At 41.4% G+C, this 14,524-nt stretch overlaps 1 protein-coding gene across 2 annotated transcripts in view; it reads right to left on the reverse strand.

Annotated features, from left to right (window-relative positions):
- Nucleotides 1–14,524, reverse strand: part of LOC129527054 (gamma-tubulin complex component 5-like) — a 77,857-nt gene that overhangs the window by 14,409 nt on the left and 48,924 nt on the right. Inside the window, exon 2 of one of the 2 annotated variants that reach the window (XR_008671900.2) lies at nt 14,070–14,316. The exons of the other annotated variant lie outside the window; for it this stretch is intronic. The gene's annotated coding sequence lies outside the window, so the exon portion shown is untranslated. The remainder of the gene's footprint in view (nt 1–14,069; nt 14,317–14,524) is intronic. 2 annotated transcript variants of the gene reach the window in all.

Below are 14,524 nucleotides of genomic sequence, written 5' to 3' on the forward strand. Positions count from 1 at the left end.
CAGTATCTTCAAGCAATGCTCATCACTTTTCCAGCTTATGTTCTGAGTTAGGCAAAACAGAGCTCAGAGTCTTGTGTCAATCCTTCAGTGAGCCCACAGACAAATCAGAGCAAACGCAATAATTTACAGTTTCCACAACTCTTAGTGCTGGTTCTAAGAGTTTCTGCTTGTTTTCAACGTTTCTGGGGTTGAATAAGAGCTTGGAACTGCTCACTTTGCCATTTTGCCATCACTATTCCTCTGCAGTAAGTCATTGCTTTGGGGATTATTTTGTATCTAAAGATAAATTAGGGGGAAACTGTCATCTTAATTATGTTGTTTTCCAATCCATGAACATTGAAGGCTCTCTACTTATCTAAATCTTCTTTAAGTTCTCTCAGCAATATTTTGTGTTGTTCATTATGAGTCTTGTACTTCTTTTATTAAATTTAATCCTAAAAATGTGATTCTTCTTAATGATTTTGTGAAACAGTTTTCTTAATTTTATTTTCAGATTATTCATTACGAACATATAAAGACAATTAGTTTTTGTATGTTGATTTATAAAACTGTCTTTATTCACAGACATGATTATTTACTTAGAAAATCCCCCACAAAAAAATCTACAAACAAAAAGTTGCCATACTTAATAAGTTACTTTAGCAAGTTTGCAGAACACAAGATCAATGTACAAAAATCAATCCTGTTTTATGTACCAACATTGAACAAATGTAAATTGATGTTTTAAAACAACACCAAAACATAAGTCACTTGGAGATAAATCTTACAAAATATGTCCAACACCTATCCACTGAAAACTATAAAATTTTGCTTAGAGAAATTAAATAATACCTAAACAAATGGAAAGATAAGCCATGTTCCTAGAGCAGAAGATTCAATATTTGAAACCAAAAATAAAATTCTAAGCCCCTCAACCAACTAATGGGAATCCTCCCCTTGGCCAAGGGAGTTTCAAAGAAACCTAAACAATCAGTTCAAGCCATGATGGGAAAGGGAGGTGGGAGGCGTTAGATATGCCTCATTATAATCTCCTCCCGTTGGAATTCAGGCACAGCTGATTAGCATTAACATTTAAAACAGAGACATTAAAACTGATGAAGCAGACTCTTTGTAGCAATAAGATACCAAATTCCAACCTCACCCTAATATAGCATCACATGACAGACAGCAGACCCTAAAAGAAAAGTATTTTGCCCCAAAATATATTTCTTTGACACATTTTTAATGGCCCTACAAAGCTGTCTCTTGTGGGGGCAATTTACATTCTATAGAGAACCGCCTTCCCTTTCTGATCCTGAAGAGATTAGCTGAGAGTCTAGCACCTTTTAAAGGTCTAAACAGGAGACATTTGCCATCTATTGCATCTAAAGGTGGCCACCTATGAGATTTCATCTACTCAAAAAGAACTTTGGTCTCCACAACCTTATCCTAACCCGGACATTCCTTTCTATTGATTCCATGGCTTTAGATAATAACTTAATTCTTTCAACCAATTGCCAATCAAAAAATCTTTTAATCTACCTACAACCTGTAAACCCCCATTTCAAGTTGTCCCACCTTTCTGGATCAAACCAATGTGTACCTTACATGTATTGATTGATGTCTGCCTGTAACTTTTATCTCCGTAAAATGTATAAAATCAAGCTGTAACCTCGGACCTCCTGGTGTTGTGCCCACAGGCCATGGTCCCCACATTTAGCTCAGAATAAATCTCTTCAAATATTTTACAGTGTTTAACTTTTCTCATCAACATTATTATTAAGGTGTCAACTCTCCATAAATTCATCTTATAGACTCAATGCCATTCCAATAAAAATCCTACCAGGATCTTCTCTTTCTCTTTCTCTTTCTTTGTTAATCTAGCTAGGAGTCTATCAATCTTAGTTATTTTTTTGAAGGACAAACTTGGTTTCATTGATCTTTTGTATGGATTTTTGCATCTCGATTTTATTAAGTTCTTCTCTAATTATTTCTTTGGATTGGTTTGTTCCTTTCTCTCTAGTTCCTTTAGGTGTAAAGTTAGATTGTTAATTTGGGACCTTTCTAACTTCTTGATGAAGGCATTTAGGGCTACAATCTTTCTTCCTAATGCTGCATCTCAGAGATTTTTGAAGATTATGTCCTTATTTTCATTAATTTTAAATAACCATTTTTTATTTCTACCTTAATTTTTATGTTCACTCAGGACTTATTCAGGAGTAAGTTGTTTAATTTCCATGTATTTTTGTAGTTTTCCAAGACCTTATTGGTATTTATTTCTATTTTCATTGCACTATGGTCTCAGAATGTGCTTGGTATGATTTCAATTTCTTTTGAATTTATTGAAACTTGCTTTATGACTGAGAATGTGGTCAATCTTAGAATATGTTCCATATGCAGATGGGAAGAATGTATCTGTGGTTGTTGCAGTGTTCTGCAGATGTCTATTAGGTCCAATTGGTCAAGTGTTGAGTTTAAGTCCAGAGTTTTTTGGTTAGTTTTTTGACTTGGTGATCTATCTAACACTGTCAATAGGGTGTTGAAATCTCCCACTATTATTGTGTGGTACTGTAAGTCTTTTTACAGCTCAAGAAGTTGTTTTATGAATCTGGGTGCTACACGGTTGGGTGCACAAATATTTAGGATAGTTAAGGTTTCTGGTTGGATTGTATCCTTACTATGTTATGCCCTTCATTGTCCTTCTTAATTTTTATTGGTTTAAAGACTGTTTTATCTGATGTAGGAATAGAGACTCCTGCTCTTTTTTATTTTCCATTTGCATGGTAGATTTTACTCCACCCTTTTATTTTGAGCCTGTGGGTGTCGTTACACGTGAGAAAGAGAAGATCCAAATAAGCACAATCAGAAATGACAAAGATGACATTACAACTGATCCCACAGGATTATAAAAGATCTTCAGAGACGAGTATGAATAACTCTATGTACACAAATTATAAAATCTAGAGGAAATGGATAAATTCCTGGAAGCACACAATCTCCCAAGACTGAATTAGGAAGAGATTGAAAACCTGAATAAACCAGTATCAACATCTGAAAGAACCTATCAACCAAAAAAAGCCCTGGGCCAGATGGATTCATAGCCAAATTCTACCAGAAGTACAAAGAAGAACTGATATCAATATTACTCAAACTATTCCAAAAAATCAAGAAGGAGGGGCTCTGCCCCAACTCACTCTATTAAGCCAGTATCAGCCTGATACCAAAATCTGGCAGAGACACAATGAAAAGAGAAAACTTCAGAACAATATCCCTCATGAACATAGATGCAGAAGTCCTCGACAAAATACTAGCAAATAAAATCAAGTAGTGCATCGGAAAGTTAATATGCCACAATCAAGTAGGCTTTATTCCTGTGATGCAAGACTGTTTCAATGTACACAAATCAATAAATGTGTTTCACCACATAAACAGAATCAAAAGCAAAACTGTATGATCATCTCAATAGATGCAGAAAAAGCTTTGGATAAAATCCAACAGCCCCTCATGATAAAAATCCTCAACAGACTAGGCACTGAAGGAATGTACCTCATAATACTGAGAGCCATCTATGACAAACCTACAGCCAGCATCATACTGAATGGGCAAAAGCTCAAACCATTCCCCTTGAGAGCTGGAACAAGACAAGGATGCACATTTTCACCACTCCTATTCAACAGAGTACTAGAAATTCTAGCCAAAGCAGTCAGGCAAGAGGAAGAAGTGATAGCCATCCAAACAAGAAAAGAGGAAGTCAAGCTATCTCTCTTCACGGACAATACGATCCTATACTTAGAAAATCCTAAAGACTCCTAGAATTGATAAATGACTTTAGTAAAATTTCAAGATACAAAATCAAATGTACAAAAATCAACAGCATTTCTATACAGCAATAAAGTCCAAATGGGAGTGAAATGAAGAACACAATCCCACTTACACTAGCCACAAAGAAAATGAAATACCTAGGAATACAGCTAACCAAGGAGTTGAAAGATTTCTATAAGCACTACAAAACATTGCTGAAAGAAATCAGAGGTGATGCAAATAAATAGAAAAACATTTCATGCTCATGGACTGGAATAATCAATATCATAAAAATGTCCATACTGCCCAAAGCAATGTACAGATTCAATGCTATTCCTATCAAACTACCAACATTCTTTACAGATTCAGAAAAAACACTATTCTAAAATCCATATGGAACCAAAAAAAGAGACCAAATTGCCAAAGCAATCTTAAAGCAAAAAGAACACATCTGGAGGCATCACGTTACCCAACTTCAAACTACACAATAGAGCCACAGAAACCAAACAGCTTGGTACTGGCACAAAAACAGACACACAGACCACTAGAACAGAATAGAAAACTCATAAATAAAACCTGACACCTACATCTATCTGATCTTTGACATGGCCAATATAAACAAACAATGAGGAGAGGACTCCCTGTTCAATAAATGGTGCTGGGATAACTGGCTAGCCATATGCAGAAGATTGAAGCTGGACCCCTACCTTTCACCATATGTAAAAAGTAACACAAAATAGATTAAAGATTTAAATATAAGACCTCAAACTATAGAAATCCTGGAAGACAACTTAGGAAATACTCTTCTTGACATCAGCCTTGGCAAATAATTTTTGGCTAAGTCCCCAAGAGCAATTGCAACAAAAATTGACAAGTGGGACCTAATTAAACTCAAGAGCTTCTGCACAGCAAAATGAACTATCAACAGGGTAAACAGACAACCTACAGAATGAGAGAAGATACTTACAAACTATGCATCTGACAAAGGCCTAATATCCGGAATCTATTAGGAACTTAAACAAATCAACAAGCAAAAAACAAGTAACCCCGGCCGGGCACAGTGGCTCACGCCTGTAATCCCAGCACTTTGGGAGGCCAAAGCGGGCGGATCACCAGGTCAGGAGGTGGAGACCATCCTGGCTAACATGGTGAAACCCCGTCTCTACTAAAAATACAAAAAAATTAGCTGGGCTGGGTCTTCTCAGGCAGGGCAGAGTGTTGAATCTGGGCTGTCATCTCCACCACACTGACTATTAGAATATAGTGGAGGAGGCCGGGGGCGGTGGCTTACGCCTGTAATCCCAGCACTTTGGGAGGCCGAGGCGGGAGGATCACACGGTCAGGAGATCAAGACCATCCTGGCTAACACGGTGAAACCCCATCTCTACTAAAAATACAAAAAAAAATTAGCTGGGCGTGGTGGCGGGTGCCTGTAGTCCCAGCTACTCGGAAGGCTGAGGTAGGAGAATGGCGTGAACCTGGAAGGCGGAGCTTGCAGTGAGCTGAGATCGCATCACTGCACTCTAGCCTGGGTGACAGAGCAAGATTCCATCTCAAAAAAAAAAAAAAAAAAAAAAACAAGTAACCCCATTAAAAAATGGCAAAGGACGTGAACAGATACTTCTCAAAAGAAGACATACAAGTGGTGAACAAACATATGAAAAAGCGCTCAGCATCACTAATCACCAGAGAGATGCAAATCAAAACCACAATGAGATACCATCTCACACCAGTCAGAATGGCTATTATTTTAAAAATCAAAAAACAACAGATGCTGGTGAGGCTACAGAGAAAAGGGAATCCTTATGCACTGCTGGTGGGAATGCAAATTAGCCCAGCTACTGTGGAAAGCAGTCTGGAGATTTCTTAAAGAACTTAAAACAGAGCTACCATTAAACCCAGCAATCCCGTTATTGGGTAGATATGCAAAAGAAAAATCATTCTACCAAAAATTCATGCACTCATATGTTCATCACTGCACTATTCATAATAACAAAGACATGGAACCAACCCAGGTGTCCATCAATGCTAGACTGGATAAAGAAAATGTGGTTCATATACATCATGGAATACTATGCAGCCATAAAAAAGAGTAAAATCCGCAGGGCACGGTGGCTCACACCTGTAATCCCAGCACCTTGGGAGGCGGAGGTGGGCAGATCACCTGAGGTCAGGAGTTTGAGACCAGCCTGGCCAACACGGTGAAACCCCGTCTCTATTAAAAATACAAAAATTAGCTGGGCGTGGTGGCAAGCAACTATAATCCCAGCTGCTTGGGAGGCTGAGGCGAGATAATCGCTTGAACCCAGGAGGTGGAGGTTGCAGTGAGCAAAGATTGTGCCACTGCACTCCAACCTGGGCAACAAGAGCGAAACTCCATCTCAAAAAAAAAGAATGAAATCATCTCCTTTGCAGTAACATAGATGGAGCTGGAAGCTATAACCCTAAACAAATTAATGCAGGAACAGAAAACCAAATACCTCATGTTCTTACTTATAAATGGGAGTTATGCATTGAGCACACATGGACATGAGTGTAGGAACAATAGACACTGTGGAATACTAGAGGATGGAGGAAGGGGGAGTGGGTTAAAAAAATAAAAAACTACTTATCAGGTACTAGACTCATGACCTAGGTGACGGGATCCATACTCCAAACCTCAACATCACATAATATTCTCATGTAACAAATCTGCACATGGGTACCCCCATATCTAAAATAAACGTTGAATTTTAAATTTTTACACACACTGTATGATTTCATGTATATAACATTATCAAAATGGCAAAATTCTAGAGATGAAAAACAGATCAGTGATTTCCAGGGGTTAAAGATGGCAGGGGGAGGGGTATGTAACTTAAGGGTTTGTGTGAGGGATTTCTGTACGGAATCTGAGATTACGATGGAATAGGTCTATATCTTGATTATAGTAGGGGTTACATAAAGCTACCCAAGTGATAAAATGACACAGACAGACAGACACACACACACACACACACACACACAGAGTACAAAAAAAAAAATCCCAGCAGGAATGTTACGTAAATCAACAAAATGATGATAGAATTTATATGGGAAGGCAAGCGGCATCGAATAGCCAAAGCAATCTTGAGAAAGAACCACGTTAGAGGACTCACATCATTTGATTTCAGAACTCTTCATAAAGATTCAAGATAGTGTGATATTCATGACATGATAATCACATAGACTGATGGAACAGAATAGAGATTTCAGGGGGCCAGGCACGGTAGCTCACGCCTGTAATCCCAGCACTTTGGGAGGCCGAGGCGGGTGGATCACTTGAGGACAGGAGTTTGAAACCAGCTGGCCAACATAGTGAAACCCCGTCTCTACTAAAAATACAAAAAAAATGGCCGGGCGCGGTGGCTCACGCCTGTAATCCCGGCACTTTGGGAGGCGGAGGCGGGCGGATCACGAGGTCAGGAGATCGAGACCATCTGGCGAACACAGTGAAACCCCGTCTCTACTAAAAATACAAAAAATTAGCCGGACGTGGTGGCAGGCGCCTGTAGTCCCAGCTAATCGGGAGGCTGAGGCAGGAGAATGGCGTGAACCCGGGAAGCGGAGCTTGCAGTGAGCCGAGATCACGCCACTGCACTCCAGCCTGGGCAACAGAGCGAGACACCGTCTCAAAAAAAAAAAAATACAAAAAAATTAGCTGGGCACGGTGGTGGGCACCTATAATCCCAGCTACTTGGGAGGCTGAGGCAGGAGAATCGCTTGAACCCAGAAGGCAGAGGTTGCAGTAAGCCGAGATAACACCACGGCACTCCAGTTGGGCACAGAGCGAGACTCCGTCTCAAAAAAGAATAGAGAGTTCAGAAATAAATCAACAGATAAATGGACAATGTATTTTTGACAAAGATACAAGGCAATTTAATGGACAAAGGAGTCTTTTCAACAAACGGTGCTGGAACAATTGGACATCTATAAGCAAAATATAAGTAAACCCAGCAGCATATGCAAAAATTCACTCAAAATGGATTATATGCCTAAATGTAAAACCTAAAACTACAACATTTCTAAAAGAACAAACAGGAGAAAATCTTTGTGATCTTGGGTTAAGCAAAGATTTCTTAGATACAACACCAAAAGTATACTCCATAAAAGAACAATTGATAAATTGGACAACATCAAAATTAAAAATTTCTGCTCTCCAAAAGAAATGAAAAAATAATAATGCAAAGACAAGCACAAACTGTCAGAAAATAATTGGGAAAAATGCATTTTATAAAAAAAAGTTGTGTTGAGAATATATAATGAATCACAAACCCCATAATAGGAAAACAAGCAGACCTCACTCTCCAAATATATAAAACTATAATAAGGTGCCTCTAAATACTTATTAAAATGGCTAAAATTAAAAGTACAGTCAATATTAAGTGCTGACAATGATGCAGAGGACTGGAGCTCTCATGCATTGCTGGTGAAAATGCAAAATGGTACAGCTTCCTTGGAAAGCAATTTGGCCATTGCTTAGACAGTTAAACATATATTTATCAAATAACTCAGCAATCTCATTCTTAGGCATTTATCCAAGGGAAATTAAAATTTACATTCACATAAAAACCTGTATGCCAATGCTTATACTGGTTTTATTCATAATTACCAAAACTTGGGAACAATCCAAGTGCCCTTCAAGAGGAGAATGAATAAACAAAGTGTGATATGTCCACACAACTCCACTCAGCAATAAAAAGAAACACAACTTGGATGAAGCTCAAATGCATTATACAAAGTAAAAGAGCCAAACTCAATGGTTCCATTTATTTGACATGCTTGAAACAGGCAAAAATGTAAAAACAGAAAACAGATTGATGGTTAACAAGTGCTGACGGGAAAAGGAAGCAGCCAAAGGAGTTTTTGTGGGGTGATAGAAATATTCCAGATCTTGATTTGCTGACCATTACACAATTGTATGCATTTGTCAAAACTACTCACCATTTCTGGTGAAATTATACCTCAATTAAAAATACATAAAATAATAGCTTTGAGCAATCTGCAACAGCACTGATAGTGTTTACAACATATTGTTACATTTAAGAAACTACAAAGCAAGAGATACACTCTGAGCACCATTATGTAAAAGCTTGTATTACATATAGGAGAGACCAGAAGGGAACACAGATGAATGCAAGCAGACAGTAACGACTGTGTTAGAGGCACGACGTTGAAGTTTGGAGCCTTCGACCTCCAAACTTTCAGCAATGTATTTATTTTCACTTGATAATGAAATACAGTGACCAATCCATGACAGACGTAAACGCTGCCTTAAATAATTTATCTTCATTATTTTTAACACATTCTCTCTAATTTGCTTCCCTGTCCAATCTGCCATCAAATATATTCCTGCTAAGTGGAAGACCAAAAGGTAATTAGCTAATTTTGAAAGGGCAAATTTTAAGGTCAATTAATTCCTGATTTGTGAAAACAATTAGAAGAAATTAATTACATTTTCCACTGATTAGAAATAAACCTTCCCACACAATCTTGCCTTTAAAAAAAATAGATAATTTAAGTCTGTCAATCTGACAACCAATTGTATTTAAGTACATCTGTCATTCTTACATACTATTTTGAGATACAAAAAACATTGATTCAAAATTTTCTGAGATTTAATTAGGCAAAGCGAATGGGAAAGAGAGAGTGGAGAGAATGAGGAAGTCTGTGTGTCACTCTGTGCTTAATTTTTTTTTTTTTTTTTTGAGACAGAGTTTCACACTTGTTGCCCAGGCTGCAGTGCAATGGTGAGATCTCAGCTTACTGCAACCTCAGCCTTCCAGGTACAAGCAATTCTCCTGCCTGAGCCTCCAGAGTAGCTGGGATTATAGGCATGTGCCACCAGGCCCGGATAATTTTGTATTTTTAGTAGAGATGGGGTTTCTCCATGTTGGTCAGGCTGGTCTCGAACTCCTGACCTCAGGTGATCCACCTGCCTCAGCCTCCCAAAGTGCTGGGATTACAGGCATGAGCCACCGCACCCAGCCCTGTGCTTAGTTTTTTTATGAATAAAATTAGCATATTAGATTAAAAAATTCATCTTTAATTGGGCAATTTTGTTTGTTCCATGTCATTACGATTGTATGGACAAGACGTATTCCTCTAACAAAAGGGTGGAAGTCCTCAGCTAGGACAGGGGAAACAGCCCTGAGGAATGTCCAGCAGCGTTCCAGGGCTGGACATACAGAGCAGGCGCAGGGTCCCAAAGACAAGGGTTGAGGTGCCCAGAGAATGAAGTCTGCTTTCTCCATATGTCTTTGTGGTTGGTTCCCTCTGTTATAGGACTACTATTAAAGGAGGGTAAAACTGTGACTCACGTCCCAATATAAAATGAATGCAGGTCAATATTTTGTTTAACTCATCAATTAGAAGAAACTGATAAGATGCAAAAAACCACACAAACATGGGCAATTAGAAATGCTGAATTGGGCGGAAGCGGTGGCTCATGCCTATAATCCCAGCACTTTCGGAGGCCGAGGCGGGTGGATCACGAGGTCAGGAGATCGAGCCCATCCTGGCCAACATGGTGAAACCCCGTCTCTACTAAATATACAACAATTAGCCGGATGTGGTGGCGAGTGCCTGTAGTCCCAGCTACTCGAGAGGCTGAGGCAGGAGAATCGCCTGAACCTGGGAGGCAGAGGTTGCAGTGAGCCGAGATTGCACCACTGCACTCCAGCCTGGGTGACAACGTTGAACTTACAAATAAATACAAAACTGGACAATGCATTCCACGGACACAATCCAACTTTACTTCTAGGGAAAAGAGTTATTTGCATTATTGTCAGCTTTCTGATCAGTTGCAAACAGTGAAAGATGCAGATAACCTGGAAGGACTCCAGACCTCCCTTCACTTCCTATAAAAGACACCAATCATCTTTGTGTTCCATTTCCAACTTTTTCACAACAATTTCCTTCATCACTATTCATCTCTGGGGTTGGTGATGCCTGAGTGGCTCCCAGGAATTGGCCTGCTGCTACTCACACCCTCCAGCAATCCCATCTCTGAGTGTGGGCTGGACCTAGTAGTGACTGGCTTCTAACCAACAGAATACAGAAGAAGGGATGGTGTCACTCCATGATTAGGTCACAAAAGACTGTCCCTTGTGCCTGCCCAGATGGAGTGGGCCCCTGGAAATGAGCTGAGGTGGCCTCCAGTCAACAGCCGGCAAGGAACTGAGGCCATCCATCCAACAGCCCAGGAAGAACCACACCTGGCCAACAACCACACAGATGAGCTCAGAAGCGGACCTTGCTCCAGCTGAACACTGAGATGCTATGGCTAGAGCCATACATGACAACTTGTCCCAGCCTGTGAAGACCCTGAGCAGAGGACCTAGGTCAGCTGTGCCCAGATTTCTGACCCATGAAACTGAGAAAATAAATATGTACTCTTTTAAGCTGCTAAGTATGGGAGAAATTTGTTACCTGGCAATAGATCCTGAATTCACTCTTCCTTCCAGCTTTCTTTATATGTATATCCTGCCTTGTTTCACACAGATTTTAATCATTTTAAGAAAATACCTAGTAATCAGTTTGTGCACAGGTGATGTAACTGACCCAAGAAATTGCACCTGAGCTGCCTAGGAGCCAAAGGAAAAAGGGGACACGGCAGGCTACAGCCTCTGCCTGCTTCTCTCCTGCAGAAACAACAGAAAACCAGGCTACAAGGGGATGATTCCCTGAGAGCTAAAACATAGGCCAGTACAGTCCCCCAAATTACCTTTTCAACACAGTCTGAAGCAATCTATTTGCAGCATCTCACAGTGTTCTTTCGTTCTGCTCATTCTCTTCACAACTGAACCCATAATAGATGAGTTTGACTTCATTGAGGCTAAGGGGTTTGCTGGTTTCCACATACCTGAGACTCCCACCTATGGTAGATTCAAAGACTTACGTATCTTTTCTCTGATAAGATTACTGGGTTTTTTTTCATTTTCTGCCTATTTTCATGAAACAAGAAGGGCAAAATGTAATAAAACTCTTCAGTAACCTTTAGCCTGAGATGACAGTGCTGGGATACTGTGTACACGGCCACCAGGCGACACGGCCACACACCTGCCCAGGAGTGTGCTGTTTCAGGGGGCTCACCTAGGGCCATGTGGGCAACAGCCTGTGCCCTCCACACTCAGACATTCACACCAGTGAGCCCTTCCCCCGAGAGCCCTCACTGTGGGTGGGTTGGGCCAACACGCCATTCTCCTCATGGTGCTGAGAGCTGCCCCTTGAGGCTGCGGTTCCCTGTTGCTCCTCCTCCTGGGAGAAGCTCCGCATGGGAGGTGCTGCTCACTCATGAGGGCTCACGCCTGTGGACAAGGGTAGCACCTTCTGGCATCTCCACACTCAGCCTAGGTAGTTGCCAGTGCCATCCCGACACCCCCTCCCCATGCCCTGCGCAGGCTGTGGGGTCAGGGCACCCTCACCCTCCCTTCACTGGACCACCACACCTGCCAGCTCCTGCCCCCATGTGCCTGCGCCTGTCAGCACCTCTCCACGCTCTCCTTCCTCCTCCACCTGGAATCCTGCCTGGCTGCCCAGGGCCTCCTGCCTGTGGAGCTCATGATAGGCCCCAGTCTGCCCCTGGTACACCATACATCGAAGCAAGAAGTGAGGTCAAAGAACTTGGAACATATGCAACATATGCTCTTCTGGTTTTCCCAATTCTTGTCTCACTGGAAGCTGAACATTACCTTCCATCACTCACATCCTGGCTGGGACAATCCTGCTGCCTCATCTGCCTCCCCATGCACAGGCCACGCAGTCCTTCCGGCCATATTAGACACTTCCCAACAAAACACTCTTTAAAGAAAAGGAAAAGGCAAGCTTCTCGCTGGGAGAAGATCCTGCAACATGGGACCAGAGAAAGTTAATACTCAGACTATTCCATATGAATCTGGGGGGAACAGACACATTCAGTGTATAACAGAGAACATTTGCTGCAGGCTGTTTTTAATAGCACATACTGGGGGATGAGGAGCAGAAACTGAAAAGCCGCCAACAGGAGAACATGTATTAATGGTAGCATATTCACATAATGAAATTCTATGCAAGGAGTTCACACGAATGAACTAGAGCTACAGGCATCAGCACAGAGAAACCTCAAAACACGTTGCCAAAGAGAGCAACTCAAAGTTTCACCACTTGCAAAAGGACAGCATAGACTGTAAGTCAACAGAAACATTCAGTGAAAGCATGAGCACGCACGCTGGGGAGCTCCCCCTGGAGTGGGCAGGATGACAGCAGCAGCATGCACTACACCCGCATGCAATTCTGTGGTGCTTTGTTAAAGGCTGGAGAGACCATCAGTACTGCAGGGGTCAGGGCTCTGGCTGTGGGAACGAGGATCCTCAGATCTGCCATGTAATCGATATGGCCCAACAAAGACAGGCAGAGACACCTACTCATAGGATGCTGCTTTTCTCTTTACAAGGACATCTATGTGAACTGCAAATTATGGGTTTGCAGTATAAGCACTGACATGTAAAAACCATTCATTGTCTTTACATAAGTAAATATTTAAAGATGTATCAAATTTTTCCTTAAGGAATGAAATCATGTCTTTTGCAGCAACATGGATGTAGCTGGAGGCCATTATCCAAGCGAATTAACCCAGGAACAGGAAACCAAATACCACATATTCTCATGACAAGTGGGCGCTAACCCCCGGGTGCACATGGACATAAAGAAGGCAGCAGGGGACACTCGGACCACACAGGGGCGGGAGGAGGGAGGGTGGAAAAGTAACTATTGGGTACCATGCTGACTACCCGGGTGATCAGTCGTACCCCAAACCTCAGCATCTCACAATATACCCAGGTAACAAACCTGCACATTTAACCCCTGAATCTAAAATAAAAGTTGAAATTATTTTTAAATTTCCTTTTATGTAAATTCTGACTTTTCTGACATGAAAAACAATACTGAGTTAATTCACTTGCTATATGTATAGAAATAAGGCATGCCCTAAGAGACATACGCTTTCCAAAATTGCAGAATAATTGCAATACTTTAAATAATATATTAACTGTTAAGTCTTCATGCTACAAACTCTTTTTTCTATTTTTATTATCTTTTGGAGCTAAATTAAGTTCATCATATTTTACAAATATCAGTCATCAAAAACTAAGCCATGAAAGTGATCTAATGCTGGAAAAATTCTTGCAAAATTTCTGGAAATTTTTCCCACAACAAACGTGGGGGAACGATGCTCATGGAAACCCAATCTGTGTGAAGTCCACATTTACAAGATGGCACTATTTTAAACTCACCTCCCTTTTGTGAGGAATGAAGCAAACTCCTGGCCTGCAGGAGCACAGGAGCTCTGCCCGGCAGCCCCGCTGGGGCAGGAGTGCGAGGGGTCAGCCCCACCGGCTCCCCGAGGAAGCCTGCGCTTGCCGGCGCAAGTTCAGCGAGTCCAGTGGGCACGGACGTCTGCAGGAGCTCCACCACCGGCGCGCCGGGGTACTGCCTGCCGTCTCTGCCCTCCAGATGCATGCTCCACTGCCAGTCTTCTCTCTAGGGCAGCCAGAAAGAAACCACTCTTGATGAAAGGCACACTGAGACTAACGTTTGCACCTTGGGAGTCCGTACAATAGGAAGGTTGCTTCTACGGAGGCAGTCCCAGAGTTCCAGCATCCTAACCACGCAAGAGCATTTCACACTAGTGAGAAGTGAAGCCAGCTGGACTTCCTGGGTGGAGTGGGAACTTGCAGAACTTTTTTGT

The sequence above is a fragment of the Gorilla gorilla genome, chromosome 16, assembly GCF_029281585.2.
Source record: "Gorilla gorilla gorilla isolate KB3781 chromosome 16, NHGRI_mGorGor1-v2.1_pri, whole genome shotgun sequence".
Lineage (NCBI taxonomy): Eukaryota > Metazoa > Chordata > Mammalia > Primates > Hominidae > Gorilla > Gorilla gorilla.